At 35.5% G+C, this 27,653-nt stretch overlaps 1 protein-coding gene across 1 annotated transcript in view; it reads left to right on the top strand.

Moving 5' to 3' along the window:
* The first annotated feature begins 1,138 nt into the window (after window positions 1–1,138).
* Window positions 1,139–27,653, top strand: part of LOC140148210 (serine/threonine-protein kinase TBK1-like) — a 115,798-nt gene continuing 89,283 nt past the window's right edge. The window contains exon 1 of the mRNA XM_072170073.1: window positions 1,139–1,600. The gene's annotated coding sequence lies outside the window, so the exon portion shown is untranslated. The remainder of the gene's footprint in view (window positions 1,601–27,653) is intronic.

Raw genomic sequence — 27,653 nt, forward strand, 5'->3', positions numbered from 1 at the left:
AAAAGACCTAGATGTTTGGCCTTTTGAAGAAAAAATGTATGTTCAATACAAAAGGTCAAAATGTTCAAATGATGGACGGCCTAGCTTTCCAGCTCTTTCCTCCCAGCTATATACACTTTAAGTTCATATCATTACATTTACAAAGTTTACTTCAGACTGTTAAATATCAAAAATATCAATTTTTTAATTTAATTTAATAATTTGCCATAACATTTTTTATTATATCGCGAATTTCAAAAAAAAAATCAGAAGGACATTACTTATATTCAAAATGCAATTTGGTGTGTCTGATGTGCTCTCAGGAACAACAAAACATACTATGCAAACGTTGCTATCCGATTCCTTAAATTAAAAAAATCCACCCGCGCCAACCGCTGATCCCCCATCCCTTCAAATGGTGCGTCCCTTAATTTACTTTGTTAGGACGTTCGTCATCAGCTTATTTCGCCATTCGCTATGTACGGTTGGGATTTTTATAAATAAAATTTAATGCTTTATGTGTGTAGCAAATTGCAGTGTTTAGTTCCACAAAAGAATATATTTTGTAAGATATGCAGTGCTCCTTTTTTGACTGATTCAAAAGCCCGTTCAAAAGATGAAAATATGTCAACGCCAATTACCAAATCATGTCTTTCTTTTATGTTTAAAAAAGTGAGAGCATTCAATTTTTAGAGTCATAGCCAATGACCCACCTTCTTTTTTAGGTTCGGCTACCCATTGGTACCCCTCTTTCCAGATTTGTAATACTGCAAAAACTCACATTCTCTTGTTTCAGCAAACTTTCGTATTTGTACTAGTTTGGCAAAAAAAATATAATTTTCCTAATTTGCTTTGTTTGGAAATTTATACCCGATGATCCCAAGATCAAGTAATAAGTTGACGAGTTCCTTCAGGAGGATCATTTTAAACAAAACAATGAATCATCCCCGTCACATTATAAACCTCTGGTATTGAACATGGTGTTGCCAGAGTCCACAACTCGCCTATCACCCTTGACCACAACTCGCCTTTCACCCAGTCTATATAACTCACCTTTCGCCCTTGAACACAACTCGCCTTTTGCCCTTGACCATAACTGTCAGTAAATCACCCGTTCCATAACTCACCATTTACCCAGCCCCCCCCGCCCCCCCAAAAACAGCGCCACCATAAAACTCACACCACAAACACGCTTTAATAATATCATGCTTGTTTACTTCTGTCTCTGTGAGGTCATATGCAAATAATAACACACGGGTCAAAATTATTCTCTTGCATATATTAAAAACTATTTTTGGAAACACGGGAAATCCCAAATACATTTATAGAGAAGGAACTGAGTGGAAACGAAAAATACGGAAGTGTCTCGTCAATGTCACTTTTTCTTTAAAATATATGCTTCTTTTTTGCCTAATCAAACCGGACTCATCAAATACTGGAAATATTGAATCATCTGACACAGCACAGATCTTGAATATTTGGATTTCAATCCGGGATCAATGAGTTCCCGGATCAATTAGTTCCTATATGAAGATTGAATATATTGTGCTATTAATATGGAATTTATATACTTCAAGAAACCTGGTGTTCGAGACAGGACAGCATTGTCGGGACAAGGAAGGTAAGACGATCGAGTAGACCTGCATTAGTCTGATTTTCGATTAATAATTAGTCGTTTAATTAGTCATTCAATTTGTAGGGCCTAATACATGTAAATGACTAATTAAATCACGATAAATCACGAAATCATAAATTCGCCATTAGTCACATAATTTCTTATTCATTATAAATGGAATATTATTTATAAGTCATGAAAATGAGTCAAATTAATGTGAAATGCTAATGTGGTTTTTTTAGTACTACAAATACATCATTTCAGCATTATTTTTAATGAATAACAAAATTATATACAGTCCCAATTGAAACCCAATGGGGTTCTTTGTAGAACCAAACAAAGTTCTGTAGCCAAGAAAAAGGTTCTTTGTAGAACCTAAAGCTTGAAGAACCTTTAAGGAATCTTAAAGAAAGAACCCTCAAAGGTTCTAAGTAGAACAGAAAAAAATGTTCTTTATCCAAGGAAATGATTTTTTAGTACCAGAAAGGGTTAACACTACGTTTTACTTTTCTTAACTTTGTGATGAGTCCCTGAATGAATGAATTAGAATGTCCCCAGGCCTATTTAAATCTTTAAGGTTCTTTATAGAACTTTTGAAGGTTCTTTTTAGAACCTTATTACTGCTTAGGGTTCTGCATACAGGACAAAAAATTTTTTAAGTTGAACCTTTTTTCTGAGAGTGTATCTTCAATGACTAATTTTTAATTAGTCGAATTAGACACTTTTTTGACTAATTGAATTTTAAAAGCGATGTGAAGATAGCATTATAAGTATAAGCATTTTCTTTACTTAAAGGGTTTCTTTACTTAAAAGTAAAGAAACCCTCTGTTCTATATACGGGTGGAGGGACTCTTAAAGCCGGATCGGTCGTTCGGTTGGTTTTCATTTATATTTGTTCAATACACTTATCATGATTAATGTACTAGTACATTAATAACAAATATTCATTATTTACAATATAGGCCACATATTAACTAACGTTAATTACTTTAATTTGCATTGTTAAGAATTGTCAATAAAAGCATTTCCATCCCTTTATATATATATACGAGTATAATCATGATGTTTACAGGAGCAAATAATCAGATCATTTAAAAAAATGTTTTCAGAAATAAGTGTCTATACTCGTTTGTATACAAGATAAAACGTTTTTGACAAGTTCTAACTTGAGAATTTGTGTCGGTCGGGCCCGTAGAACAGGGTTTCTAAAACAGGTTTCTTGTCAAAAAAGTTTTTGAGAAGTTCTAAGAATTTGGGTCGGTCGGACCCGTAGAACAGGGTTTCTAAAACAGGTTTCTTGTCAAAAAAGTTTTTGAGAAGTTCTAAGAATTTGGGCCGGTCGGGCCCGTAGAACAGTGTTTCTCTTTTTTCGTCGCCTAAACGCGTGTAATAACCATAAACCATTTAAAAAAATACCTTTAAAAGTATTTCAGTTTGTCCAAAGTTCAGAATAAAGGTGAAACAAAACCCACCATGTGGAGCCTTTTGTAATTGTAGATGATCCTTTATGAATTCATATGAAACCTACTTTAAAGCCATATAACATTTGCTGAGGAAGACGCCCTCACTGAATTTTTAAAATTCCTTTTTTCACATGATTAAATTGTACTTTATTAAACCAATATACCCTGCAAAAATCAAGACTCTAGGTGCTGTAGTTTTGTCAAAATCCGAGATTTTGAATAAAACGCCGGAACCGGCGCTTTATTATTACGATGGAATTATTAGTCGAACGCATACACGATGTCGTACCGTAAAGGGTCGTACCACAACATGACCGAAGGAGTGGTACGTATTGGCGACATGTGCGCTGGTAGTAAATTCAATTTTCTTTGCTATGCCGTAGTTGTTCGGCTCAAATATCAAAGGGGATATATCTGACAGTAAAAGCTAACATTTTATGGCAAATAAATGCTAATCATATTTTGTTTGAAAATGCTATAATATGGCTTTAACTTTACTACCTCATTAATATAATATTTTATATAATATGAATGAATCTTTAAGCATATCTCCATAATAACAAGCAAAATACATTATAAATTATAAATTGAAACAGAAAATAATCCGAAAACAATTATGGAGTCACGTGTACTCAGTGAGTAATATGCAGAAGGACTCGGATCACTGATGTTAATTGTTATACTTATTCTTTTTAATCCTTTCAAAAATCAATCTATAAGAGTCGTTAATAAAACGTAAGAAATATAATAGTCATGTGATGGTCATTTGCCGATTACGTCAGGTATAACGTCATATCAGGCGCAAAGTGCAAACTGAGCTCAGGTGCAAAGTAAGCAATTAATATTGTACGTGATGCATGTTCATCACTGCTGCTTAACAATTTCTACATACAAATGGCAATAACTGAAAACGTCATATAATATCATTGAAGTCCATAATTTGAAATTGTGTAGAAAGAATTTTAACACCAATACTAAGCATCGGAAATTTAGTATGATTTTTTTTGAGCTTTAAGAAAGCCCCACGTCAAGCTTTAAAAAACACTAGACCCCTACTGTCATGACTGTATTCATGATGAGTGCCAATCTGTTATTTTTTCTGTGTTAGGGGTTCACATGCATTGGTAAACCATGTAATGCACGTATATGAAAATAGAGAAGGGCAGACCTATCGATGTAGTCTCGATTCTATTTCTACAACCCAGGAAAAAAAGGTTGGCACAGTTTGCCTGTCTTTTGGTATATCTCTGCCCCCGCTCCCCCAATTCAATGTTGGACCAAGCCATGTTGTCAACAGGTCCATGAGACCCTCCAACATTGAATGATGGGGAGTGGGGAAGGATGAGATATAGGGGGGAGTCTGTACAACACATATATTGTATGCATGTTTTCCTGGTTAGTGTTCCATATAAGATTAATAAGATACCATTAACATAAATTTACATATAGATACCATTAACATAAATTTACATATAAACCATAAATATTAATATAAATTAGTAAATAAAAAAATAAATAAATAAATAAATAAATAAATAAATAAATAAATAAATAAATAAATAAATAAATAAATAAATAAATAAATAAATAAATAAATAACTTCAGTACATCCCAGTACATTCTAATATATCCATGTACATTCTAGTACATCCCAGTACATTCTAGTATATTCTAGTACATTTTAGTACATTCTAGGACATTCTAGTACATTGTAGTACATTCTAGTACATTCTAGTACATCCCAGTATATTATAGTACATCCCAGTACATTCTAGTAAATTCTAGTACATTATAGTACATTATAGTACATCCCAGTACATTCTAGTATATCCCAGTACATTCTAGTACATCCCAGTACATTCTAGTAAATTCTAGTACATTCTAGTACATTCTAGTACATCCCAGTACATTCTAGTATATCCCAGTACATTCGAGTACATCCCAGTACATTCTAGTACATTCTAGTACATTCTAGTACATTCTAGTACATTCTAGTACATCCCAGTATATTCTAGTACATCCCAGTACATTCTAGTAAATTCTAGTACATTCTAGTACATCCCAGTACATTCTAGTATATCCCAGTACATTCTAGTATATCCCAGTACATTCTAGTACATCCCAGTACATTCTAGTAAATTCTAGTACATTCTAGTACATTAGAGTACATCCCAGTATATTCTAGTACATCCCAGTACATTCTAGTAAATTCTAGTACATCCCAGTATATTATAGTACATCCCAGTACATTCTAGTATATCCCAGTACATTCTAGTACATCCCAGTACATTCTAGTAAATTCTAGTACATTCTAGTACATTCTAGTACATCCCAGTACATTCTAGTATATCCCAGTACATTCGAGTACATCCCAGTACATTCTAGTACATTCTAGTACATTCTAGTACATTCTAGTACATCCCAGTATATTCTAGTACATCCCAGTACATTCTAGTAAATTCTAGTACATTATAGTACATCCCAGTACATTCTAGTATATCCCAGTACATTCTAGTACATCGCAGTACATTCTAGTACATTAGAGTACATTAGAGTACATCCCAGTATATTCTAGTACATCCCAGTACATTCTAGTACATTCTAGTACATTCTAGTACATCCCAGTACATTCTAGTATATCCCAGTACATTCGAGTACATTCTAGTACATTCTAGTACATTCTAGTACATCCCAGTATATTCTAGTACATCCCAGTACATTCTAGTAAATTCTAGTACATTCTAGTACATTATAGTACATCCCAGTACATTCTAGTATATCCCAGTACATTCTAGTACATCGCAGTACATTCTAGTACATTAGAGTACATCCCAGTATATTCTAGTACATCCCAGTACATTCTAGTAAATTCTAGTACATTCTAGTACATTATAGTACATCCCAGTACATTCTAGTATATCCCAGTACATTCTAGTACATCCCAGTACATTCTAGTAAATTCTAGTACATTCTAGTACATTCTAGTACATCCCAGTACATTCTAGTATATCCCAGTACATTCGAGTACATACCAGTACATTCTAGTACATTCTAGTACATTCTAGTACATTCTAGTACATTCTAGTACATCCCAGTATATTCTAGTACATCCCAGTACATTCTAGTAAATTCTAGTACATTATAGTACATCCCAGTACATTCTAGTATATCCCAGTACATTCTAGTACATCCCAGTACATTCTAGTACATTCTAGTACATTATCGTACATCCCAGTACATTCTAGTACATCCCAGTACGTAATAGTACATCCCAGTACGTTCTAGTACATTCTAGTACATTATAGTACATCCCAGTACATTCCAGTACATCCCAGTACGTACTAGTACATCCCAGTACGTTGTAGTACATCCCAGTACATTCTAGTACATCCCAGTACATTCTAGTACATTCTAGTACATCCCAGTACGTTCTAGTACATCCCAGTACATTCTAGTACATCCCAGTACATTCTAGTACATTATAGTACATCCCAGTACATTATAGTATATCCCAGTACGTACTAGTACATCCCAGTACGTTCTAGTACATCCCAGTACATTCTAGTACATTCTAGTACATTACAGTACATCCCAGTACATTCTAGTACATCCCAGTACGTACTAGTACATCCCAGTACGTTCTAGTACATCCCAGTACATTCTAGTACATCCCAGTACATTCTAGTACATTCTATTACATCCCAGTACGTTCTAGTACATCCCAGTACGTTCTAGTACATCCCAATTCATATCCCAGTACATCCTAGTACAACCTAGTACATCCAAGTACATTCTAGTACATCCCAGTACATTCTAGTACATCCCAGTACATTTTAGTACCACCCAGTACATTCTAGTACATCCCAGTACATTTTAGTACATCCCAATGCATTCTAGTACATCTCAGTACATTCTAGTACATCCCAGTACATTCTGGTACATCCCAGTACAGCCTAGTACATCATAGTACATCCCAGTACATTATGGTACATCCCAGTACATCCTAGTACAACCTAGTACATCCAAGTACATCCCAGTACATTCTAGTACGTTCTAGTACATCCCAGTACATTCTAGTACATCCCAGTACATTTTAGTACATCTCAGTACATTCTAGTACATCTTAGTACATTCTAGTACATCCCAGTACATTCTAGTACATATCTAGTACATTCTAGTACATCCCATTACATCCTAGTACATCCGAGTACATTATAGTACATCTCAGTACATTCTAGTATATCCCAGTACATTCTAGTACATCCCAGTACGTTCTAGTACATCCCAGTACAATTCTAGTACATCCCAGTACATTCTAGTATATTCTAGTACATTTTAGTACATTCTAGGACATTCTAGTACATTGTAGTACATTGTAGTACATTCTAGTACATCCCAGTATATTCTAGTACATCCCAGTACATTCTAGTAAATTCTAATACATTATAGTACATTATAGTACATCCCAGTACATTCTAGTATATCCCAGTACATTCTAGTACATCCCAGTACATTCTAGTAAATTCTAGTACATTCTAGTACATTCTAGTACATCCCAGTACATTCTAGTATATCCCAGTACATTCGAGTACATCCCAGTACATTCTAGTACATTCTAGTACATTCTAGTACATTCTAGTACATCCCAGTATATTCTAGTACATCCCAGTACATTCTAGTAAATTCTAGTACATTCTAGTACATCCCAGTACATTCTAGTATATCCCAGTACATTCTAGTATATCCCAGTACATTCTAGTACATCCCAGTACATTCTAGTAAATTCTAGTACATTAGAGTACATCCCAGTATATTCTAGTACATCCCAGTACATTCTAGTAAATTCTAGTACATTCTAGTACATTATAGTACATCCCAGTACATTCTAGTATATCCCAGTACATTCTAGTACATCCCAGTACATTCTAGTAAATTCTAGTACATTCTAGTACATTCTAGTACATCCCAGTACATTCTAGTATATCCCAGTACATTCGAGTACATCCCAGTACATTCTAGTACATTCTAGTACATTCTAGTACATTCTAGTACATCCCAGTATATTCTAGTACATCCCAGTACATTCTAGTAAATTCTAGTACATTATAGTACATCCCAGTACATTCTAGTATATCCCAGTACATTCTAGTACATCGCAGTACATTCTAGTACATTAGAGTACATTAGAGTACATCCCAGTATATTCTAGTACATCCCAGTACATTCTAGTACATTCTAGTACATTCTAGTACATCCCAGTACATTCTAGTATATCCCAGTACATTCGAGTACATCCCAGTACATTCTAGTACATTCTAGTACATTCTAGTACATTCTAGTACATTCTAGTACATCCCAGTATATTCTAGTACATCCCAGTACATTCTAGTAAATTCTAGTACATTCTAGTACATTCTAGTACATCCCAGTACATTCTAGTATATCCCAGTACATTCTAGTATATCCCAGTACATTCTAGTACATCCCAGTACATTCTAGTAAATTCTAGTACATTCTAGTACATTAGAGTACATCCCAGTATATTCTAGTACATCCCAGTACATTCTAGTAAATTCTAGTACATCCCAGTATATTATAGTACATCCCAGTACATTCTAGTATATCCCAGTACATTCTAGTACATCCCAGTACATTCTAGTAAATTCTAGTACATTCTAGTACATTCTAGTACATCCCAGTACATTCTAGTATATCCCAGTACATTCGAGTACATCCCAGTACATTCTAGTACATTCTAGTACATTCTAGTACATTCTAGTACATCCCAGTATATTCTAGTACATCCCAGTACATTCTAGTAAATTCTAGTACATTATAGTACATCCCAGTACATTCTAGTATATCCCAGTACATTCTAGTACATCGCAGTACATTCTAGTACATTAGAGTACATTAGAGTACATCCCAGTATATTCTAGTACATCCCAGTACATTCTAGTACATTCTAGTACATTCTAGTACATCCCAGTACATTCTAGTATATCCCAGTACATTCGAGTACATCCCAGTACATTCTAGTACATTCTAGTACATTCTAGTACATTCTAGTACATCCCAGTATATTCTAGTACATCCCAGTACATTCTAGTAAATTCTAGTACATTCTAGTACATTCTAGTACATCCCATTACATTCTAGTATATCCCAGTACATTCTAGTATATCCCAGTACATTCTAGTACATCCCAGTACATTCTAGTAAATTCTAGTACATTCTAGTACATTAGAGTACATCCCAGTATATTCTAGTACATCCCAGTACATTCTAGTAAATTCTAGTACATCCCAGTATATTATAGTACATCCCAGTACATTCTAGTATATCCCAGTACATTCTAGTACATCCCAGTACATTCTAGTAAATTCTAGTACATTCTAGTACATCCCAGTACATTCTAGTATATCCCAGTACATTCGAGTACATCCCAGTACATTCTAGTACATTCTAGTACATTCTAGTACATTCTAGTACATCCCAGTATATTCTAGTACATCCCAGTACATTCTAGTAAATTCTAGTACATTCTAGTACATTATAGTACATCCCAGTACATTCTAGTATATCCCAGTACATTCTAGTACATCGCAGTACATTCTAGTACATTAGAGTACATCCCAGTATATTCTAGTACATCCCAGTACATTCTAGTAAATTCTAGTACATTCTAGTACATTATAGTACATCCCAGTACATTCTAGTATATCCCAGTACATTCTAGTACATCCCAGTACATTCTAGTAAATTCTAGTACATTCTAGTACATTCTAGTACATCCCAGTACATTCTAGTATATCCCAGTACATTCGAGTACATCCCAGTACATTCTAGTACATTCTAGTACATTCTAGTACATTCTAGTACATTCTAGTACATCCCAGTATATTCTAGTACATCCCAGTACATTCTAGTAAATTCTAGTACATTATAGTACATCCCAGTACATTCTAGTATATCCCAGTACATTCTAGTACATCCCAGTACATTCTAGTACATTCTAGTACATTATCGTACATCCCAGTACATTCTAGTACATCCCAGTACGTAATAGTACATCTCAGTACGTTCTAGTACATTCTAGTACATTATAGTACATCCCAGTACATTCCAGTACATCCCAGTACGTACTAGTACATCCCAGTACGTTGTAGTACATCCCAGTACATTCTAGTACATCCCAGTACATTCTAGTACATTCTAGTACATCCCAGTACGTTCTAGTACATCCCAGTACATTCTAGTACATCCCAGTACATTCTAGTACATTATAGTACATCCCAGTACATTCTAGTATATCCCAGTACGTACTAGTACATCCCAGTACGTTCTAGTACATCCCAGTACATTCTAGTACATTCTAGTACATTACAGTACATCCCAGTACATTCTAGTACATCCCAGTATATTCTAGTACATCCCAGTACATTCTAGTAAATTCTAGTACATTCTAGTACATTCTAGTACATCCCAGTACATTCTAGTATATCCCTGTACATTCTAGTATATCCCAGTACATTCTAGTACATCCCAGTACATTCTAGTAAATTCTAGTACATTCTAGTACATTAGAGTACATCCCAGTATATTCTAGTACATCCCAGTACATTCTAGTAAATTCTAGTACATCCCAGTATATTATAGTACATCCCAGTACATTCTAGTATATCCCAGTACATTCTAGTACATCCCAGTACATTCTAGTAAATTCTAGTACATTCTAGTACATTCTAGTACATCCCAGTACATTCTAGTATATCCCAGTACATTCGAGTACATCCCAGTACATTCTAGTACATTCTAGTACATTCTAGTACATTCTAGTACATCCCAGTATATTCTAGTACATCCCAGTACATTCTAGTAAATTCTAGTACATTATAGTACATCCCAGTACATTCTAGTATATCCCAGTACATTCTAGTACATCGCAGTACATTCTAGTACATTAGAGTACATTAGAGTACATCCCAGTATATTCTAGTACATCCCAGTACATTCTAGTACATTCTAGTACATTCTAGTACATTCTAGTACATCCCAGTACATTCTAGTATATCCCAGTACATTCGAGTACATCCCAGTACATTCTAGTACATTCTAGTACATTCTAGTACATTCTAGTACATTCTAGTACATCCCAGTATATTCTAGTACATCCCAGTACATTCTAGTAAATTCTAGTACATTCTAGTACATTCTAGTACATCCCATTACATTCTAGTATATCCCAGTACATTCTAGTATATCCCAGTACATTCTAGTACATCCCAGTACATTCTAGTACATCCCAGTACATTCTAGTAAATTCTAGTACATCCCAGTATATTATAGTACATCCCAGTACATTCTAGTATATCCCAGTACATTCTAGTACATCCCAGTACATTCTAGTAAATTCTAGTACATTCTAGTACATCCCAGTACATTCTAGTATATCCCAGTACATTCGAGTACATCCCAGTACATTCTAGTACATTCTAGTACATTCTAGTACATTCTAGTACATCCCAGTATATTCTAGTACATCCCAGTACATTCTAGTAAATTCTAGTACATTCTAGTACATTATAGTACATCCCAGTACATTCTAGTATATCCCAGTACATTCTAGTACATCGCAGTACATTCTAGTACATTAGAGTACATCCCAGTATATTCTAGTACATCCCAGTACATTCTAGTAAATTCTAGTACATTCTAGTACATTATAGTACATCCCAGTACATTCTAGTATATCCCAGTACATTCTAGTACATCCCAGTACATTCTAGTAAATTCTAGTACATTCTAGTACATTCTAGTACATCCCAGTACATTCTAGTATATCCCAGTACATTCGAGTACATCCCAGTACATTCTAGTACATTCTAGTACATTCTAGTACATTCTAGTACATTCTAGTACATCCCAGTATATTCTAGTACATCCCAGTACATTCTAGTAAATTCTAGTACATTATAGTACATCCCAGTACATTCTAGTATATCCCAGTACATTCTAGTACATCCCAGTACATTCTAGTACATTCTAGTACATTATCGTACATCCCAGTACATTCTAGTACATCCCAGTACGTAATAGTACATCCCAGTACGTTCTAGTACATTCTAGTACATTATAGTACATCCCAGTACATTCCAGTACATCCCAGTACGTACTAGTACATCCCAGTACGTTGTAGTACATCCCAGTACATTCTAGTACATCCCAGTACATTCTAGTACATTCTAGTACATCCCAGTACGTTCTAGTACATCCCAGTACATTCTAGTACATCCCAGTACATTCTAGTACATTATAGTACATCCCAGTACATTCTAGTATATCCCAGTACGTACTAGTACATCCCAGTACGTTCTAGTACATCCCAGTACATTCTAGTACATTCTAGTACATTACAGTACATCCCAGTACATTCTAGTACATCCCAGTACATACTAGTACATCCCAGTACGTTCTAGTACATTAGAGTACATCCCAGTATATTCTAGTACATCCCAGTACATTCTAGTAAATTCTAGTACATTCTAGTACATTATAGTACATCCCAGTACATTCTAGTATATCCCAGTACATTCTAGTACATCCCAGTACATTCTAGTAAATTCTAGTACATTCTAGTACATTCTAGTACATCCCAGTACATTCTAGTACATCCCAGTACATTCGAGTACATCCCAGTACATTCTAGTACATTCTAGTACATTCTAGTACATTCTAGTACATTCTAGTACATCCCAGTACATTCTAGTAAATTCTAGTACATTCTAGTACATTATAGTACATCCCAGTACATTCTAGTATATCCCAGTACATTCTAGTACATCGCAGTACATTCTAGTACATTAGAGTACATCCCAGTATATTCTAGTACATCCCAGTACATTCTAGTAAATTCTAGTACATTCTAGTACATTATAGTACATCCCAGTACATTCTAGTATATCCCAGTACATTCTAGTACATCCCAGTACATTCTAGTAAATTCTAGTACATTCTAGTACATTCTAGTACATCCCAGTACATTCTAGTATATCCCAGTACATTCGAGTACATCCCAGTACATTCTAGTACATTCTAGTACATTCTAGTACATTCTAGTACATTCTAGTACATTCTAGTAAATTCTAGTACATCCCAGTATATTATAGTACATCCCAGTACATTCTAGTATATCCCAGTACATTCTAGTACATCCCAGTACATTCTAGTAAATTCTAGTACATTCTAGTACATCCCAGTACATTCTAGTATATCCCAGTACATTCGAGTACATCCCAGTACATTCTAGTACATTCTAGTACATTCTAGTACATTCTAGTACATCCCAGTATATTCTAGTACATCCCAGTACATTCTAGTAAATTCTAGTACATTCTAGTACATTATAGTACATCCCAGTACATTCTAGTATATCCCAGTACATTCTAGTACATCCCAGTACATTCTAGTACATTCTAGTACATTATCGTACATCCCAGTACATTCTAGTACATCCCAGTACGTAATAGTACATCCCAGTACGTTCTAGTACATTCTAGTACATTATAGTACATCCCAGTACATTCCAGTACATCCCAGTACGTACTAGTACATCCCAGTACGTTGTAGTACATCCCAGTACATTCTAGTACATCCCAGTACATTCTAGTACATTCTAGTACATCCCAGTACGTTCTAGTACATCCCAGTACATTCTAGTACATCCCAGTACATTCTAGTACATTATAGTACATCCCAGTACATTCTAGTATATCCCAGTACGTACTAGTACATCCCAGTACGTTCTAGTACATCCCAGTACATTCTAGTACATTCTAGTACATTACAGTACATCCCAGTACATTCTAGTACATCCCAGTACGTACTAGTACATCCCAGTACGTTCTAGTACATCCCAGTACATTCTAGTACATCCCAGTACATTCTAGTACATTCTATTACATCCCAGTACGTTCTAGTACATCCCAGTACGTTCTAGTACATCCCAATTCATATCCCAGTACATCCTAGTACAACCTAGTACATCCAAGTACATTCTAGTACATCCCAGTACATTCTAGTACATCCCAGTACATTTTAGTACATCCCAGTACATTCTAGTACATCCCAGTACATTTTAGTACATCCCAGTGCATTCTAGTACATCTCAGTACATTCTAGTACATCCCAGTACATTCTGGTACATCCCAGTACAGCCTAGTACATCATAGTACATCCCAGTACATTATGGTAAATTCTAGTACATCCCAGTATATTATAGTACATCCCAGTACATTCTAGTATATCCCAGTACATTCTAGTACATCCCAGTACATTCTAGTAAATTCTAGTACATTCTAGTACATCCCAGTACATTCTAGTAAATTCTAGTACATTCTAGTACATTAGAGTACATCCCAGTATATTCTAGTACATCCCAGTACATTCTAGTAAATTCTAGTACATCCCAGTATATTATAGTACATCCCAGTACATTCTAGTATATCCCAGTACATTCTAGTACATCCCAGTACATTCTAGTAAATTCTGGTACATTCTAGTACATCCCAGTACATTCTAGTATATCCCAGTACATTCGAGTACATCCCAGTACATTCTAGTACATTCTAGTACATTCTAGTACATTCTAGTACATCCCAGTATATTCTAGTACATCCCAGTACATTCTAGTAAATTCTAGTACATTCTAGTACATTATAGTACATCCCAGTACATTCTAGTATATCCCAGTACATTCTAGTACATCGCAGTACATTCTAGTACATTAGAGTACATCCCAGTATATTCTAGTACATCCCAGTACATTCTAGTAAATTCTAGTACATTCTAGTACATTATAGTACATCCCAGTACATTCTAGTATATCCCAGTACATTCTAGTACATCCCAGTACATTCTAGTAAATTCTAGTACATTCTAGTACATTCTAGTACATCCCAGTACATTCTAGTACATCCCAGTACATTCTAGTACATCCCAGTACATTCTAGTACATTCTAGTACATTCTAGTACATTCTAGTACATTCTAGTACATCCCAGTATATTCTAGTACATCCCAGTACATTCTAGTAAATTCTAGTACATTATAGTACATCCCAGTACATTCTAGTATATCCCAGTACATTCTAGTACATCCCAGTACATTCTAGTACATTCTAGTACATTATCGTACATCCCTGTACATTCTAGTACATCCCAGTACGTAATAGTACATCCCAGTACGTTCTAGTACATTCTAGTACATTATAGTACATCCCAGTACATTCCAGTACATCCCAGTACGTACTAGTACATCCCAGTACGTTGTAGTACATCCCAGTACATTCTAGTACATCCCAGTACATTCTAGTACATTCTAGTACATCCCAGTACGTTCTAGTACATCCCAGTACATTCTAGTACATCCCAGTACATTCTAGTACATTATAGTACATCCCAGTACATTCTAGTATATCCCAGTACGTACTAGTACATCCCAGTACGTTCTAGTACATCCCAGTACATTCTAGTACATTCTAGTACATTACAGTACATCCCAGTACATTCTAGTACATCCCAGTACGTACTAGTACATCCCAGTACGTTCTAGTACATCCCAGTACATTCTAGTACATCCCAGTACATTCTAGTACATTCTATTACATCCCAGTACGTTCTAGTACATCCCAGTACGTTGTAGTACATCCCAATTCATATCCCAGTACATCCTAGTACAACCTAGTACATCCAAGTACATTCTAGTACATCCCAGTACATTCTAGTACATCCCAGTACATTCTGGTACATCCCAGTACAGCCTAGTACATCATAGTACATCCCAGTACATTATGGTACATCCCAGTACATCCTAGTACAACCCAGTACATCCAAGTACATCCCAGTACATTTTAGTACATCCCAGTACATTCTAGTACGTTCTAGTACATCCCAGTACATTCTAGTACATCCCAGTACATTTTAGTACATCTCAGTACATTCTAGTACATCTTAGTACATTCTAGTACATCCCAGTACATTCTAGTACATATCTAGTACATTCTAGTACATCCCATTACATCCTAGTACATCCGAGTACATTATAGTACATCTCAGTACATTCTAGTATATCCCAGTACATTCTAGTACATCCCAGTACGTTCTAGTACATCCCAGTACATTCTAGTACATCCCAGTACATTCTAGTACATCCCAGTACATTCTAGTACATCTCAGTACATTCTAGTACATCCCAGTACATTCTAGTATATCCCAGTACATTCTAGTACATCTCGGTACATTCTAGTACATCCTAGTACTAGTACATCCCAGTACATTCTAGTACATCCTAGTACATCTCAGTACATTCTAGTATATATTAGTAAAATCTAGTACATTCTAGTACATCCCAATACATCATGGTACATCCCAGTACATTCTAGTACATCTCAATACATTCTAGTACATCTTAGTACATTCTAGTACATCACAGTACTTTCTAGTACATCACAGTACATCTCAGTACATCCCAGTACATTCTAGTACATTCTAGTACATTCTAGTACATTCTAGTACATTCTAGTACATCCCAGTACATTCTAGTATATCCCAGTACATTCGAGTACATCCCAGTACATTCTAGTACATTCTAGTACATTCTAGTACATTCTAGTACATCCCAGTATATTCTAGTACATCCCAGTACATTCTAGTAAATTCTAGTACATTCTAGTACATTATAGTACATCCCAGTACATTCTAGTATATCCCAGTACATTCTAGTACATCGCAGTACATTCTAGTACATTAGAGTACATCCCAGTATATTCTAGTACATCCCAGTACATTCTAGTAAATTCTAGTACATTCTAGTACATTATAGTACATCCCAGTACATTCTAGTATATCCCAGTACATTCTAGTACATCCCAGTACATTCTAGTAAATTCTAGTACATTCTAGTACATTCTAGTACATTCTAGTACATCCCAGTATATTCTAGTACATCCCAGTACATTCTAGTAAATTCTAGTACATTCTAGTACATTATAGTACATCCCAGTACATTCTAGTATATCCCAGTACATTCTAGTACATTCTAGTACATTACCGTACATCCCAGTACATTCTAGTACATCCCAGTACGTAATAGTACATCCCAGTACGTTCTAGTACATTCTAGTACATTATAGTACATCCCAGTACATTCCAGTACATCCCAGTACGTACTAGTACATCCCAGTACGTTGTAGTACATCCCAGTACATTCTAGTACATCCCAGTACATTCTAGTACATTCTAGTACATCCCAGTACGTTCTAGTACATCCCAGTACATTCTAGTACATCCCAGTACATTCTAGTACATTATAGTACATCCCAGTACATTCTAGTATATCCCAGTACGTACTAGTACATCCCAGTACGTTCTAGTACATCCCAGTACATTCTAGTACATTCTAGTACATTACAGTACATCCCAGTACATTCTAGTACATCCCAGTACGTACTAGTACATCCCAGTACGTTCTAGTACATCCCAGTACATTCTAGTACATCCCAGTACATTCTAGTACATTATAGTACATCCCAGTACATTCTAGTATATCCCAGTACGTACTAGTACATCCCAGTACGTTCTAGTACATCCCAGTACATTCTAGTACATTCTAGTACATTACAGTACATCCCAGTACATTCTAGTACATCCCAGTACGTACTAGTACATCCCAGTACGTTCTAGTACATCCCAGTACATTCTAGTACATCCCAGTACATTCTAGTACATTCTATTACATCCCAGTACGTTCTAGTACATCCCAGTACGTTGTAGTACATCCCAATTCATATCCCAGTACATCCTAGTACAACCTAGTACATCCAAGTACATTCTAGTACATCCCAGTACATTCTAGTACATCCCAGTACATTTTAGTACATCCCAGTACATTCTAGTACATCCCAGTACATTTTAGTACATCCCAGTGCATTCTAGTACATCTCAGTACATTCTAGTACATCCCAGTACATTCTGGTACATCCCAGTACAGCCTAGTACATCATAGTACATCCCAGTACATTATGGTACATCCCAGTACATCCTAGTACAACCCAGTACATCCAAGTACATCCCAGTACATTTTAGTACATCCCAGTACATTCTAGTACGTTCTAGTACATCCCAGTACATTCTAGTAAATTCTAGTACATTCTAGTACATTATAGTACATCCCAGTACATTCTAGTATATCCCAGTACATTCTAGTACATCCCAGTACATTCTAGTACATTCTAGTACATTACCGTACATCCCAGTACATTCTAGTACATCCCAGTACGTAATAGTACATCCCAGTACGTTCTAGTACATTCTAGTACATTATAGTACATCCCAGTACATTCCAGTACATCCCAGTACGTACTAGTACATCCCAGTACATTGTAGTACATCCCAGTACATTTTAGTACATCCTAGTACATTCTAGTACATTCTAGTACATCCCAGTACGTTCTAGTACATCCCAGTACATTCTAGTACATCCCAGTACATTCTAGTACATTATAGTACATCCCAGTACATTCTAGTATATCCCAGCGTACTAGTACATCCCAGTACGTTCTAGTACATCCCAGTACATTCTAGTACATTCTAGTACATTACAGTACATCCCAGTACATTCTAGTACATCCCAGTACGTACTAGTACATCCCAGTACGTTCTAGTACATCCCAGTACATTCTAGTACATCCCAGTACATTCTAGTACATTCTATTACATCCCAGTACGTTCTAGTACATCCCAGTACGTTGTAGTACATCCCAATTCATATCCCAGTACATCCTAGTACAACATAGTACATCCAAGTACATTCTAGTACATCCCAGTACATTCTAGTACATCCCAGTACATTCTGGTACATCCCAGTACAGCCTAGTACATCATAGTACATCCCAGTACATTATGGTACATCCCAGTACATCCTAGTACAACCCAGTACATCCAAGTACATCCCAGTACATTTTAGTACATCCCAGTACATTCTAGTACGTTCTAGTACATCCCAGTACATTCTAGTACATCCCAGTACATTTTAGTACATCTCAGTACATTCTAGTACATCTTAGTACATTCTAGTACATCCCAGTACATTCTAGTACATATCTAGTACATTCTAGTACATCCCATTACATCCTAGTACATCCGAGTACATTATAGTACATCTCAGTACATTCTAGTATATCCCAGTACATTCTAGTACATCCCAGTACGTTCTAGTACATCCCAGTACATTCTAGTACATCCCAGTACATTCTAGTACATCCCAGTACATTCTAGTACATCTCAGTACATTCTAGTACATCTTAGTACATTCTAGTATATCCCAGTACATTCTAGTACATCTCGGTACATTCTAGTACATCCTAGTACATCCCAGTACATTCTAGTACATCCTAGTACATCTCAGTACATTCTAGTATATATTAGTAAAATCTAGTACATTCTAGTACATCCCAATACATCATGGTACATCCCAGTACATTCTAGTACATCTCAATACATTCTAGTACATCTGAGTACATTCTAGTACATCACAGTACTTTCTAGTACATCACAGTACATCTCAGTACATCCCAGTACATTCTAGTAAATTCTAGTACATTCTAGTACATTCTAGTACATCCCAGTACATTCTAGTATATCCCAGTACATTCGAGTACATCCCAGTACATTCTAGTACATTCTAGTACATTCTAGTACATTCTAGTACATCCCAGTATATTCTAGTACATCCCAGTACATTCTAGTAAATTCTAGTACATTCTAGTACATTATAGTACATCCCAGTACATTCTAGTATATCCCAGTACATTCTAGTACATCGCAGTACATTCTAGTACATTAGAGTACATCCCAGTATATTCTAGTACATCCCAGTACATTCTAGTAAATTCTAGTACATTCTAGTACATTATAGTACATCCCAGTACATTCTAGTATATCCCAGTACATTCTAGTACATCCCAGTACATTCTAGTAAATTCTAGTACATTCTAGTACATTCTAGTACATTCTAGTACATCCCAGTATATTCTAGTACATCCCAGTACATTCTAGTAAATTCTAGTACATTCTAGTACATTATAGTACATCCCAGTACATTCTAGTATATCCCAGTACATTCTAGTACATCCCAGTACATTCTAGTACATTCTAGTACATTACCGTACATCCCAGTACATTCTAGTACATCCCAGTACGTAATAGTACATCCCAGTACGTTCTAGTACATTCTAGTACATTATAGTACATCCCAGTACATTCTAGTATACCCCAGTACATTCCAGTACATCCCAGTACGTACTAGTACATCCCAGTACGTTGTAGTACATCCCAGTACATTCTAGTACATCCCAGTACATTCTAGTACATTCTAGTACATCCCAGTACGTTCTAGTACATCCCAGTACATTCTAGTACATCCCAGTACATTCTAGTACATTATAGTACATCCCAGTACATTCTAGTATATCCCAGTACGTACTAGTACATCCCAGTACGTTCTAGTACATCCCAGTACATTCTAGTACATTCTAGTACATTACAGTACATCCCAGTACATTCTAGTACATCCCAGTACGTACTAGTACATCCCAGTACGTTCTAGTACATCCCAGTACATTCTAGTACATCCCAGTACATTCTAGTACATTATAGTACATCCCAGTACATTCTAGTATATCCCAGTACGTACTAGTACATCCCAGTACGTTCTAGTACATCCCAGTACATTCTAGTACATTCTAGTACATTACAGTACATCCCAGTACATTCTAGTACATCCCAGTACGTACTAGTACATCCCAGTACGTTCTAGTACATCCCAGTACATTCTAGTACATCCCAGTACATTCTAGTACATTCTATTACATCCCAGTACGTTCTAGTACATCCCAGTACGTTGTAGTACATCCCAATTCATATCCCAGTACATCCTAGTACAACCTAGTACATCCAAGTACATTCTAGTACATCCCAGTACATTCTAGTACATCCCAGTACATTTTAGTACATCCCAGTACATTCTAGTACATCCCAGTACATTTTAGTACATCCCAGTGCATTCTAGTACATCTCAGTACATTCTAGTACATCCCAGTACATTCTGGTACATCCCAGTACAGCCTAGTACATCATAGTACATCCCAGTACATTATGGTACATCCCAGTACATCCTAGTACAACCCAGTACATCCAAGTACATCCCAGTACATTTTAGTACATCCCAGTACATTCTAGTACGTTCTAGTACATCCCAGTACATTCTAGTACATCCCAGTACATTTTAGTACATCTCAGTACATTCTAGTACATCTTAGTACATTCTAGTACATCCCATTACATCCTAGTACATCCGAGTACATTATAGTACATCTCAGTACATTCTAGTATATCCCAGTACATTCTAGTACATCCCAGTACGTTCTAGTACATCCCAGTACATTCTAGTACATCCCAGTACATTTTAGTACATCCCAGTACATTCTAGTACATCTCAGTACATTCTAGTACATCTTAGTACATTCTAGTACATCCCAGTACATTCTAGTACATCTCGGTACATTCTAGTACATCCTAGTACATCCCAGTACATTCTAGTACATCTCAGTACATTCTAGTTCATCCCACTACATTCTATCATTATAGTACATACCAGTACATTATAGTATATCACAGTACATCTCAGTACATCCCAGTACATTATAGTACATTTCAGTACATCCCAGTATATTTTAATACATCCCAGTACATTCTAGTACATCCCAGTACATTCTAGTACATCACAGTACATTCTAGTACATCCCAGTACATTCTAGTATATCCCAGTACATTGTAGTACATCCCAGTACATTCTGGTACATCCCAGTACATCCTAGTACATCCCAGTACATTCTGGTACATCCCACTACATCCTAGTAAAACCCAGTACATCCAAGTACATTCTAGTACATCCCAGTACATTCTAGTACATCCCAGTACATTTTAGTACATCCCAGTACATTCTAGTACATCCCAGTACATTCTAGTACATCTCAGTACATTCTAGTACATCCTAGTACATTTTAGTACATCCCATTACATGTACGTTCTAGTACATCTAAGTACATTCTAGTACATCTTAGTACATATTCTAGTACATTCTAGTACATCCCAGTACATTCTAGTAAATCCCATTCCCAGTATAATTATTATAGTATATCCTAGTACATCCCAGTACATTCTAGTACATCCCAGTATATTCTGCTACAGCACAGTACATTCTAGTAAATCATAGTACATCCCAGTACATTTTAGTACATCCTAGTACATTCTAGTACATCTTTAGTACATCACAGTACATCCTAGAACATTCTAGGACATCATAGTACATCCCAGTACATTGTAGTACATCTCAGTACATTCTAGTTCATCCTAGTATATCCCAGTACATCGCAGTACATTCTAGTACATCTCAGTACATTCTAGTATATATTAGTAAAATCTAGTACATTCTAGTACATCCCAATACATCATGGTACATCCCAGTACATTCTAGTACATCTCAATACATTCTAGTACATCTTAGTACATTCTAGTACATCACAGTACTTTCTAGTACATCACAGTACATCTCAGTACATCTCAGTACATCCCAGTACATTCTAGTACATATCAGTACATCCAAGTACATCACAGTACATTCTAGTACATCCCAGTACATTATAGTACATCATAGTACATCCCAGTACATTATAGTACATCCCAGTACATTCTAGTACATCTTAGTACATTCTAGTACATCCCAGTACATTATAGTACATCCTAGTACATCCTAGTACTTTCCAGTACATTCTAGTACATCCCAGTACATTCTAGTACATCCCAGTACATTCTAGTACATTCTAGTACATCATAGTACATCACAGTACATTTTAGTACATCCTAGTACATTCTAGTACATCCTAGTAATATCCCAGTACATTCTAGTACATCATAGTACATCTCAGTACATTCTAGTACATCCCAGTACATTCTAGTACATCCCAGTACATTCTAGTACATCCTAGTACATCCCAGTTCATTCTAGTACATCCCAATACATTCTAGTACATCCCAGTATATTCTAGTATATCCTAGTACATCTTAGTACATCCCAGTACATTCTAGTACATCCCAGTACATTCTAGTACATCCCAGTACATTCTAGTACAGTACAGTACATTCTAGTACATCCCAGTACATTTTAGTACATTTTCGTACATTATAGTACATCCTAGTACATCCCAGTACATCCTAGTACATTCTAGTACATCATAGTACATCCCAATACATTCTAGTACATCTCAGTACATTCTAGTTCATCCTAGTAGGCCTACATCCCAGTACATCCCAGTACATCCCAGTACATTCTAGTACATCTCAGTACATTCTAGTACATCTTAGTAAAATCTAGTACATCCCAGTACATCATATTACATCCCAGTACATTCTAGTACATCTCAGTACATTCTAGTACATCTTAGTACATCCTAGTACATCCCAGTACATCCCAGTACATTCTAGTACATCTCAGTACATTCTAGTACATCTTAGTAAAATCTAGTAGGCTACATTCCAGTACATCCCAGTACATCATAGTACATCCCAGTACATTCTAGTACATCTCAGTACATTCTAGTACATAGTACATTCTATTACATCCCAGTACATCACAGTACATCTCAGTACATCCCAGAACATTCTAGTACATCTCATTACATCCCAGTACATTATAGTACATCCCAGTACATCATAGTAAATCCCAGTACATTATAGTACATCCCAGTACATTCTAGAACATCTCATTACATTCTAGTACATCTTAGTACATTCTAGTACATCCCAGTACATTATAGTACGTCCTAGTACATCCCAGTACATTCAAGTACATCCCAGTACATTCTATTACATCACAGTACATTCTAGTACATCATAGTACATCCCAGTACATTCTAGTACATCCCAGCACATTCTAGTACATCACAGTACATTCTAGTACATTATAGTACATCCCAGTACATTTTAGTACATCCTAGTACATTCTAGTACATTCTAGTATATCCCAGTACATCCTAGTACATTCTAGTACATCACAGTAGGCCTAGTTCATCCTAGTACATCCCAGTACATTATAGTACATCTCAGTACATTGTGGTACATCCTAGTACATTATAGTACATCCCAGTACATTCTAGTACATTTTACATCCTATTTCATTATAGTACATCCCAGTACATTCTAGTACATCACAGTACATTCTACATAGATCTATGCTGTTAGTTTCCGTTTCCATATTATTTATTTACTAGCGGGAGACCCGCGCTTCGCGCGCGGTTCCCCGCTAGTTGAGTAAACGGGAGCGGTTAGTAAACGGGAGTGGTTAGTAAACATGGTAAATGGTGTCTTGGTGTAGATTATTCATCCAGTATACATGTATAGCAATGATCATGTTAGCTTGATAATCATATGTTATAGCTCCTGTCATATTAAAGAAGCTAAACTTTAAGTGAATCCAGACCTGTGATAATGTTGTTACTCACTCAATCCCTCAGATTTCTTTTGAAACAGCTCGTGACAAAATGGTTGATTTCTTTAACTTTATCCCAACTAACATAAAACATTAATGTTAGAAGAGGTTGCTAGAAAACGTTTCAATTTTGGGTTATAACGGTATAAAACATGTAAGCAACATGTTTAAAATTGCAGCAAAACATTTTAAGCGAGCCTGTGTTGTTAATAGCTAGGCCTACATTATAGCCAGGATTTATTTGCGAGGTATATTTACATTCCATGCTATTATTCGGTACTTAACTGCAAACTGAAACTCGCTTCTGTTAACCTCTATTTGTTCAAGTATGCCTGTGTACTGTAATACATCCGAAAGCATGTAGACTATGGGGCATGCATCTCTACGGCCCTTGGTTTTCCACTTTTGTAGTCTACTCTTGGGAACTACATGAAAACACAACAAATCAACAGTAAAGATATGTCTGAATTGATATTCAAAAAGTTCCCACGTTTTACTTGGGACATTAAGGAGTTATTTAGGGTTAAAAATGGGTTTTTCGTGATTGTTTTCCATTTTTGCCCAAAAATATCAAATATTAAAATAGCTGTAACTTTCAAAATAAATTGAGTAGAAATTTCATTTCTATTGTAGATGTTTCATGTCACATGGATTTCCAACACTGATGAATAAAAATGTTACAGCACAACTCTAAAATATAAAAAAATGGCAAAAACCATATTTTTGTGCTATTTTGGCCATTTTTGAGCTAAAAATGTAATTTTTGCATGGGAAAAAAATATATATATATTTTATTGATTTAAAAAATATGTCATTATTTCAACCTAGTTATTCTGAACAAAAAAGTTAATGATGGTGAATGTCTGTGACCTATAGTTTTTGATCTATGGCCCTTTCAAATTCACATATGGACTAAAATAGCACATTTTTGTTCAATATTTCCAAAATAAGTTGAGATTTTTATACCACTGGGTATCTCTGGCTACACAATGTTTATGTACCATAAAATGGGGTAACTTCAGTCAGCGGGGTAACTTTGGTCGGTCAAATATATTTTTCTTAATGGTCATATTTTTGTACAGCAATATTATTTCTAGTCATATTTGGTGTCAATTTGTTAAGATATATGTTTATAATGTATAGGCCCACTGTTAAAGCGAACTTTCCTTCTTCAGGATATCCTTGCAAAATTATTAAAATTCAACGGAGACCTACTGGGATCAACTTCAATAGGAGTTCAGCGCCCTCATAGATATGAAATCCATGAACATAAATTCTGAGGGCACTAATACTAGGGATGACCACTGTCAAGAAATTTATGCAAAATAAAAGCACCCTGAACATTTATGCATGCATTTTTAGCAAAATATTCGCAAAAATTATATGTAAATGAGCTTCTCCAGTCATTTTAGCTCATTAGCTTTATTGATTATTGATAAAAACAATAAGATACAAAGAAAATATAAATTGATATATTTTGAAAACTGTATGTCCGATTGACTCCAAACAAAAGGCATATTGATCAGTGTACTTTGCTCTACTCAATTAATATGTTTCAAACATGTGAGAGCACTTTCATAATGCCTCCATAACCACCTTAACATCTGTCCATTCATTTACCATGTTTACAACTTCGGAATAGATATAATTAATTATTACAGAGTACAAAATGATATAGAAAGGCCAAACTTACTATTACAAGCAATTTCCACAAAACCTGAAAGAATTCTTACGAGCCCAGACATTTGGGTATTGTTAAATAAGCATTGTTTTAATAGACACCAAGTATTTACTATTTAGTTATTTTCAGTTGTGGCGTTAAAATATCCAAACAATTACGTTTCCGACAATACAGTTCTTTCAGGGACACCATGTAGCTAATATAAGCAACTCAACAAGTGTTTTTGTGTGTGTTCTTGAAATGTTAAATAAAAATTCCTTTAAAAAGGAATGGGGCGCCCAATGTGAGCTGCACGGGATATGATGATCAAATATGAGAGAAATGCTTCATGGAATGAAGCTTTCGTGTCAATTTGCGATTATGTGGGGTGGAAGTTCTGTTTGGGGGCCCTATTGTAGTGAGGATATTGCTTTGGATATTGATTATTGTTAAATTTTGTTATGCAGGGCCTAGGGTATATGATGGATAGTATAGAAGACACAAATAAGTAAGCTTCCCCTAGTCATGTTTGTAAAATAGTTTACAATAACATTTTTTGAAAACATTTACAAATATTGTTGTAGTGTGTTTTCATACAAAACGTTATCATGACCTTTATATAACCCGACATTTTAATGTCATTAAAACGTTGTTACCTAAACCAAAACCCAAAATATAACTTATTTAAAACGTTTTTAAAACGTTTTTGTGTTTGCTGGTTCTAATATCTTTGGTAACAATCAGTTAGCAGTCAAGCGCATAAACCAATTAGTGATTTCATGATTGGTCAATGGTTGTTTGGTTTGGTTTAAGGATTAGGTGTGCAAGGTCACGGCCCTGTTGCTACTGCAATCACTATGGACCACAATGGCCTCATTCCAGTCGCATATTATCAATAGCCTCAATTAAACAATCATAGTGCAAAATTGGACCTTAAGTTGCAGAGTATGAGTTTTTGTACTCACATTTTCAAAGGTCATTCAATGAATGCACAAATGTATTGGGGTTAAAGAACTGTCCCCTGATAGATGAGCATGTTGTAGATTCTTCACGCTGTAAACAACTAGTTCATGTGCAAACATGTTCAAAACATACATAATTAGAATGGTCAAATGTCACCGTCTATCGGGTTCTAAGAGGCGGTAAACTGGTTTAAACCAATACATGAGCATACAAAGGTCACGGTTTATTTGGCGTTTTTATAAGGCCATTAATTTTGTATTTTAAACAAAGAATATACGCACAACATTTTATCCCGTGCATATCAGAAAACAATAATAAAATAAAATCCAAGCATATTGTGGTTTTATTCATAAGCTTGGCAAGTTTTAAGC

The sequence above is a fragment of the Amphiura filiformis genome, chromosome 3 (assembly GCF_039555335.1).
Source record: "Amphiura filiformis chromosome 3, Afil_fr2py, whole genome shotgun sequence".
In the NCBI taxonomy this organism is placed as follows: domain Eukaryota; kingdom Metazoa; phylum Echinodermata; class Ophiuroidea; order Amphilepidida; family Amphiuridae; genus Amphiura; species Amphiura filiformis.